The following is a 7,654-nucleotide window of genomic DNA, read 5'->3' as shown; positions in this document are numbered from 1 at the left end:
AGTTGGCCAAGTAAGTGCTAATAAACGATATATGTTAATGAGCAATATTTTTTGCAATTGCTCCAATTTGCTCTCTATGGGAAAACGAGCTACTTCGTCTATTTTGAATACCGACTGGGTTTCTGACATTGCAGGGTAATTTACGCTCTTTTAGCCTATGTGTTAGACTCTGCAAGCTAAATTCAGCTTGTGATAGTATAATTCCGTGCAGCCGAATTGTAACTGAGTTGCTTAGTCGTGCGTTTACTCTAATACAGCTTTAAATCTACATACAATGGAGCAGACCGTATTGGTTGCTCCGAATAGGGCGTTGTCAGCCAGATGCTTAACTCAATTTAACATTCTAAATGTGTCATGGTTAAAGGCATTTTATTCCAATTATCACGTTAACCTGTGGTTTTAATCCAGGCCCTGATCGAAGCCATGCTAGCATTAAATTGGGTTGCTGGTGTGGTCAAACAGGTGCCAAAAGCAAATGTTTCTTTTGACGGTCGCTAGCTTCCATTTGCTGTGTAGTGGACTGGCAACATTGCAGGGAAACACAAACTTACTAATAAGCTGTGTATGTAAACTGGGGACGCAACAGTGACCCACCAGGGTTGGGCATATGATCCATGTTATTTATTGCATACCGTATATATTCTGTAGTATCAATATGAATGACTGCACCAGGTGCTTAATTGACAGTCTTTTAACTTTACTTGTAGACTTGCATTTCGAAAGAGGCATATATGCAGCATTGGCCTGGAGATTAACTGGACCCCAAGGAATAGGTAAGTCCTTTACCAGGGCGGCGATGTCGGATTTTAGGCCTTAAACAGTGCCCCAGGGATTACATTTGTGTTAGGGCAGTCACTTGTGCGTAGACCCAACTGTAATATGGAACGTGTAAATGCAAAGTATGGTGGAATGGCTCCATCTAAATGGTAACTGGTTCTGCATTTTTAACATATTTCACTATTGAAAATTCAATAACCGAATTAGATTAGCCTTAAACTGTTCCGTCCACACACTATTTGATGTGGGTATAATAGGGAATTTTAGGAGGCCTCCGATGTACATACAGTGACTGTATCCCCAAAACTTTACTTTAAGATGCCTCCCAGTAGGCATTCTTGTGATGTCTTTGCTGCATCTGCCTGCAGCTGACCCCTTTGACTCCTCAAACTGAGGCCTGTTGTCCAGCTGAAATTAAAACATCAACTGGCTGATTCCAATTGATCCACCAGCCCCTAATGCACTATTGGCTTTGTGCCTACACTCCGAATAGCGCTGTGACTAACATGTTGTACTGCCCGTTCAGTTCCTGGCTCACCCAGGTGCAGAGTGGAACAATGCATTCTATTCTTTAGGTACCATGACTTGATATGCACTGACCTATGTCTGCTTTCAGACCCTGGACCATCAAATCTTATTGAATAATGCATCTCTAAACTCCGCTGGGGGGTAATTTTGTGGCTTTCATCCAAGTCATGTAGACTTGCTGTGGTTTATGTGGATAGAATTGAGCCTAGAGAATCGCCTTTTCAGGGAAGTACATAACGTGTGTGGTGTTGGGGTTAGATCACTTTCAAGGCAGCAAGGGCTAGTTTTGATGTACTTTTTTAGGTCTCGCTGAGTCAGCGCGCATGCGCTGCTGAGAGAGACATTTAGTAGATGAATTTTCAAAGTGCTGCTGGCTGGCCTAGCGCTTGCGTTCACGCGAGCGTGCACGCGCGCAGCTGGCCGCCAGCAGTCTTTCATGGGTCATTAGAACTTTCACTTTGGCAAAAGTAAAGAAATAGAAAAAACATCTATTTCTTTACTTTTGCTATAATCGCGGCACCCGCGCTTTACTTTTAATGTTTTAATGGCCAATGCTTGTTCTTTATTGAAATCATGCTGGTTCGTGTATTTTACCACTGTCAATCCTATTAAACAGATTCATAGTTAGTCAACCAAGGCATCTCTTTCAAAATTAGATTGACTTTTTTTTATACATTTTAATTGCACAGTTCTGGTGCTTCTAACGAGAAAGCAAATACGAAGTGGCATCAGCCACTTCATTTTTCAAGCACTGGATCGCACGATAGAAGTGCACAAGCTTGGCAAAGCCAATACATCGGGCTTTAATGTGGTAATCCATGCAGTCACCGTCATGCACAAATGAAATTTTCATGATATTACAGTCTTAAAACTAGCCCTATTGAATTTGTCAATACTTGTTAGTTTTGTAATGAACACCTAATATCTACCAGTTAAATGTAGTCCTTTAATTGTATTTGTGAAAGAGCATTACTCAAAGGGGTGATATGACTGTCTTGGAATAGCGGTGCAGCTGCCATCTGCATGTTGAATATGGATGAGTGCAGACAGACAGGTCTTCGTTAAGGGCTCCACAGCTGTATGAAACCTTAACAATGCTGGGGCCATTTATGATTCACAGCTAATGCACTATGTAAACTAGAGAGACTTGTTAATCCTTTACACCTATAGGAGCCCTACTTGTTTATTCCAAAGTGCCACCATCTTACATTAGCAAACACGCATTGGCAAAGTAAATAGTCTTGGATCCATAGGGCCAAGCTATTGGCTTTGTCAAAGCTTTTATGATTGCCATTTGCATGCAAATGCATGCATTGTGAGGTATGTGCATGCTTGTCTGTCAATCTTGAAATGACGGTTTTATAAAGAAACCCCATTCCCAGATGGCTGCTGATACATGCAAATGCATCGTGATGCAGCATGGTGACCTTTAATTTACCATTCTGGTGGGTCATGTTACAAGAGTATCTTAAAGGTAAAACAAAGTAAACAAGCATTGGCATAGCCAATAGGTCTCACCTTTCGGACCTTATAAGTGTTTAGCCATGCAACAGTTGATGTTGTTGCACCAAGGATATTGTGCTGCATAACTAAATACTTATAAGGTCCCAAAAGTGAGACCTATTGGCTATGCCAATGCTTGTTAACATTTCCGCTCAGTCTGAGACCCTATTCTCCTTGTAGAATGCCGTCCGTCCTGTCTGTGATAGTATGTATCCTTTAGAAGACAACCGATTCAGGCTGTCACTGTATCCGTTCCTTGGAGAAAACTTTCCCGGTCTGTGACAATATCTAGCCATTTAAATACCCTCTGTCCAGTATGTGACAATATGTAGACCCTAGAATGCCACCTATCCCCTCTGCGGCACTATGCCATCCTTAGAATGGCACCTACCCAGTGTGTGAGAGGGTCATCTCTTAAAATACTCCCTACACGGGCTGTGACAGTATTTATTCTTAAAAAAAAAATAAAGTCTTTATTTCGATCACTTGAGATCACAAAATACAAGTAACAATACACACACCAGTTTTTAAAAAAAAGCATATGACTCTAAAATGTGATCATTAAAACTACTACTTTCCACCTATTAAAGCAAAACCAGTTGCATAACTATTTATCATATAAATAGTGAAAAAGTACTATGATTAAAATATCAGTAAAATCTAAAAGATTATAAAAACATAATACATTCATCAAAATGTTCCATACACTGTGCGATTAGGGCCGAGCAGTTTGTAACCTCTATTTGCAATTGCGTAAGGGAACAGTTAAAGCACCAACTAAGTTCTGGATTTTGTTACAAACGATAGGCTAACCCGCCCAGTCCAACGTTTTGCTTGTTCATGAACTTGTAGGTGGGTTCGCTGTATGTGGCGATCTTGTAGTCTTTTCCCGAATAAGCCACGCCCAGCTCAAAAATAGAGCAACAGCTATGATAGTCGGAATACTTCTGTCGGTCGCCAGTATTCTTTGTGCAACTGCACTATTTCTAACACCCATATTCTTGCATAATGGCCTGGCAGACAAATAAAATATGAGAAAAGGTCTCCTCCTGCCTCATACACAACTTACATTTATTATCATTTGAATTGTGCCATTTGCATGTAAATGAGTTTATGGGTAGCGTACCCACCTGAAATTGTAGATAAAGGCGTCTGTCCCTGGGTTTGGTGATAATTAACCCTGGGCGTAGTTCGCGAAGTAGCGCTATGCACTTCGCACTATGCAAGATACGCGAGGCACTACGCAAACTGCGCAGTGCGCTGTTCGCGATGATTGCACAGTGCCGGATGCTTGTCCGCACTGTGCAATCATTGAAAACGGCATCTTGCACAGTGCGAGCTGTCGTTTTCTGCCGCTTGAGTAGATTTTTACTCGAGCGGCAGCTTTCTCAACGCGGACTAGTAGTTTATCATCGCGAGCGGTCGCGAGCATACGCGACCACTCGCAATGAGAAACCTGACCTCCCCGCGTTGAGAATCTCGCCGGGAGGTTTATTTTCCACGCACGCGATCGCCAACTTGATGTTGCTGATCTCGAACGAGGAAAAAGTCTCGCCGGGATGTCATTTTGCTCGCTCGTGGCCGCCAACTTGACGTTGAGGACCGCGAGCGAGCAAAAAATGCCAACTACGCTACGCTACACGATTTTGCACTGTGCTACGTGCAATTCGCGTAGCGCGAAGTAGCACAAACTACGCAAACTTCGTGAGCGTAGCGTAGTTGTCCGCCCAGGGTTAGTGACAATGTCCCCGTAAGACTCATATTGGGGGCAGTGCTCTAAAACTTTCACTGTCATCGATGAAGATTCAGAGGTCGATATGTTCTTCCTCGCCACCATGGACCAATAGAGTTCCTTCAAATCTTTTTTTGAGGGAAACTGCTGACCCTCTGGATCTTCCCATAAATGTCGCACACCCATATTTGTCAAAGTGGCTTTGATGTATTGTAGCCATTTTATTTTACAAGATGTGTCAGATGCCCATACATCTTTTAAAGCGGAGGCGTAGTGCTGCAGCTCTGGAGTAGTCCACAGTCTACGTCAATATGCTATGGGGCGAAACTTTGCTACATCGTCCAATCCCCTACACCCTAGGTCATAGTAGACAGGCTTTATGGGGGTACTCTGTGGAACGCCAATGACGTTTCTCAGAAACTTTTTTTGAGCTAGGGTTAGTGGAGCTAAATTGTCGAAGCCCCAAAGCTCTGCTCCATAGGTAACAGAAGATATAATTTTAGAATTGTAAATTTTTAACAATGGGAGCATGGGCTGGGTCTCCGAAGACTTGAACTCTTTCAACAAGGCTCCAGCCAAATGACGGTGTTTGAGTGCCAGGGTTTCTATTTCCGGCTTCCAGTTAAGTTTATTCCCTAGTGTTATCCCCAAGTAGTTAAAAACGTCAGTTTGATCAAGTAGGGCGTCATTAAGAGATACCCTTCCCTTAATGGCCCAACGTCTATGGAGGACCATGAACTTTGTTTTGTCTGCATTTATTACCAGGGCGCGCTCATTACAAAATCCTTCGAATCTCATTAGTGCCTTCTGCAGACCACTCTGCATTTTAGAAATTATGAGGGTGTCATCGGCAAACATGAGAAAGGGGATTTTAACTCCCGCAAGTGATGGTGTGTCCGTAGGGAGCATGGAAAAGTAATCGACTACCCCGTTGATGAACAACGAAAACAAGATTGGGGCCAGAACGCACCCTTATCGAACCCCTTTTTCTGCAGGGACCCTACTGGTTTTATTGCCCTGCGAACTCCAGCGAACTTGGGCATAATTCTCTGTATGAAGACGCACCACTAAAGATAATAACTCAGTGGGCATACCCAGATCAGCGAGCACCCTCCAGAGTTTTGTGCGAGACACTAGATCGAAGGCAGGCTTTAAGTCTACGAAAGCGACGTAAATGGTGCCTCCCGTCAACAAACCTACCCTCCATTATATCAAAATAAACTGGAAAACCTGATCTATCGTGCTCACATTAGTACGGAACCCAGATTGTAATGGGGTCAGTATGTCTTTTTCAATAATCCAGTCTTGTATCCTGTTTAGTGCCATTATGGCTATGATTTTCTGGATGGCATCTATAAGACTGATGGGTCTATATTTACCCGGAAGGGAGCGATCTCCTTTTTTGTAGATGGGCAAGATCTCAGCCCCCTTCCAGGTATCGGGAATGGGTGCTCCACTTGCTATGTCATTTGCTAACATGAGTATATAATTCTTCCAGGTAGCCCTGTCGTGAAGAAACAGGTCAGCCGGAACACCATCAGGGCCGGGCGCACGGCCACTGGGGACTGCACCCAACGCTATTTTGACTTCCCCAATGTCAAAGCTCAGCGCAGAGTCATATTGCGGGATTCTGTAGGGTTCCTCCTCAGCGCCCTCTCTCTCTATCGCAAATTGTTTGGAGAAGTGAGAAACCCACATTTCCTGGGATACGTGGTTGTGAGGCACAGGAGCTTGCCCCCCCTCCCCCATTTAACCTGGTGCCAAAAGGACTGGAGGTTCCTCTCTGCCTTATGGAGTGTAAATTTATAATGCTGGCGAGCAAGCTTAATTGTGGCATGAGCATTCTGTTTTATGGCAGCCCCAAGGGATTTGTAGGCTACCCTACAATCCTTATCATACCATCCTGCCTCATTATCCCTCTGTTTGCACAGGATATTAACTGTTTTTTTTTTTTTTTTAAAGGATCGTATTTTGCCAAACAGGTCCTCGTGGGTTGACGTGATTCTTTTGTTTAGGTCAGGCTGTGGTGCAGTGGCTTGTAAGTCACTCAGGGAGTTAGAAACTATAGCCTTAATTTCTGTCAGTGCATGGTCATTGTTCAATATCCTATCCCATTTAACCCTCCTTGTGCTATTGCAGAGCAGGACTTCACTTGTAGAACATGACGTAGGGGGAATTAATGACTGTGTCAAGCCCTTAATGACCATCTTTAGTAGCAGCGGATTATGGCCGTTTTCAACCCTCTCCCTGACCTCCATATCAATGACCGAGAACCAATATTCTAAATTTCTTAATATATAGTCTATCCGGCTTGAGCTTTTCCCATTATTAAAAGTGTTGCTACCCTGTTTATCGGAGGGTTTGCAGCCATTTACTGCCCTAAGGCCTTTATCCATACACAGTGCCTTTAGCTGAAGAGCTGCCTCAGACCAACGCTTGATGGGAAGAAGCTCCAAAGAGGGAACGTTCCACAACCCGTCTTTTTCTTCAGTCTATTTGGAATCCTCTGTATCGAGGGGCTCAAAGGTGGAGTTGAAATCCCCTGCAATGATAAGACCTGAGTTGTCATTCCGTCTCCCCAAAAAGACCTCCATGATGTCGACTGTACCAGAATGCCTTCCACCGGGTAGTCCCCTAGCATAGACGTTGACAACTGTTAATGAAGCATTGGGATTAGCTTGTAAGTAAATGGCCATAATGTCAAGGCTATCAATGGGAATTACACGTGCACAGAGATTTAAATTCTGCCTAACCCAGATTACAAGCCTCCCTGTTGGTCTACCCTTCTGCCCTTGGGTTGCTGGTTTGAAGAAATTAAGGTATCCCAAACCATATAAGGGTTGTATTGACCATGTTTCTTGGAATATACACACATCATAATGGTGTAGTGAGTTCTCCCTGAATACGTACATACATTGTTAAGTTAGCATAACCACGTTAGAGGTTAGAAAGCCATCTTGCTTCTTGTGCGCACGACACTGCGTTTACATGTTATTTCTTAGACAAACTGCTGACTCGAGACTTGCTTCACACGAGAGCAATCTGTTGTTACCATCCCAAGCTCTGCGCAGCGACCTTGGTCTGTACATGGTGTGATAAACAGTCTGGATTATT

The 7,654-nt window shown here is 43.5% G+C and overlaps 1 non-coding gene across 1 annotated transcript; it reads left to right on the top strand.

Moving 5' to 3' along the window:
- Positions 1-404: 404 nt before the first annotated feature.
- On the top strand, positions 405-547 carry LOC146806046 (small nucleolar RNA SNORA16B/SNORA16A family). Its single transcript, XR_014968386.1, has one exon. It is a non-coding gene; the product is annotated as a small nucleolar RNA SNORA16B/SNORA16A family (small nucleolar RNA).
- Positions 548-7,654: the final 7,107 nt, after the last annotated feature.

This window comes from Triturus cristatus, chromosome 8 (assembly GCF_964204655.1).
Source record: "Triturus cristatus chromosome 8, aTriCri1.1, whole genome shotgun sequence".
Lineage (NCBI taxonomy): Eukaryota > Metazoa > Chordata > Amphibia > Caudata > Salamandridae > Triturus > Triturus cristatus.
The sequence above is the reverse complement of the archived record's forward strand: the minus strand, read 5'-3'. Positions and strand labels throughout refer to the sequence as shown.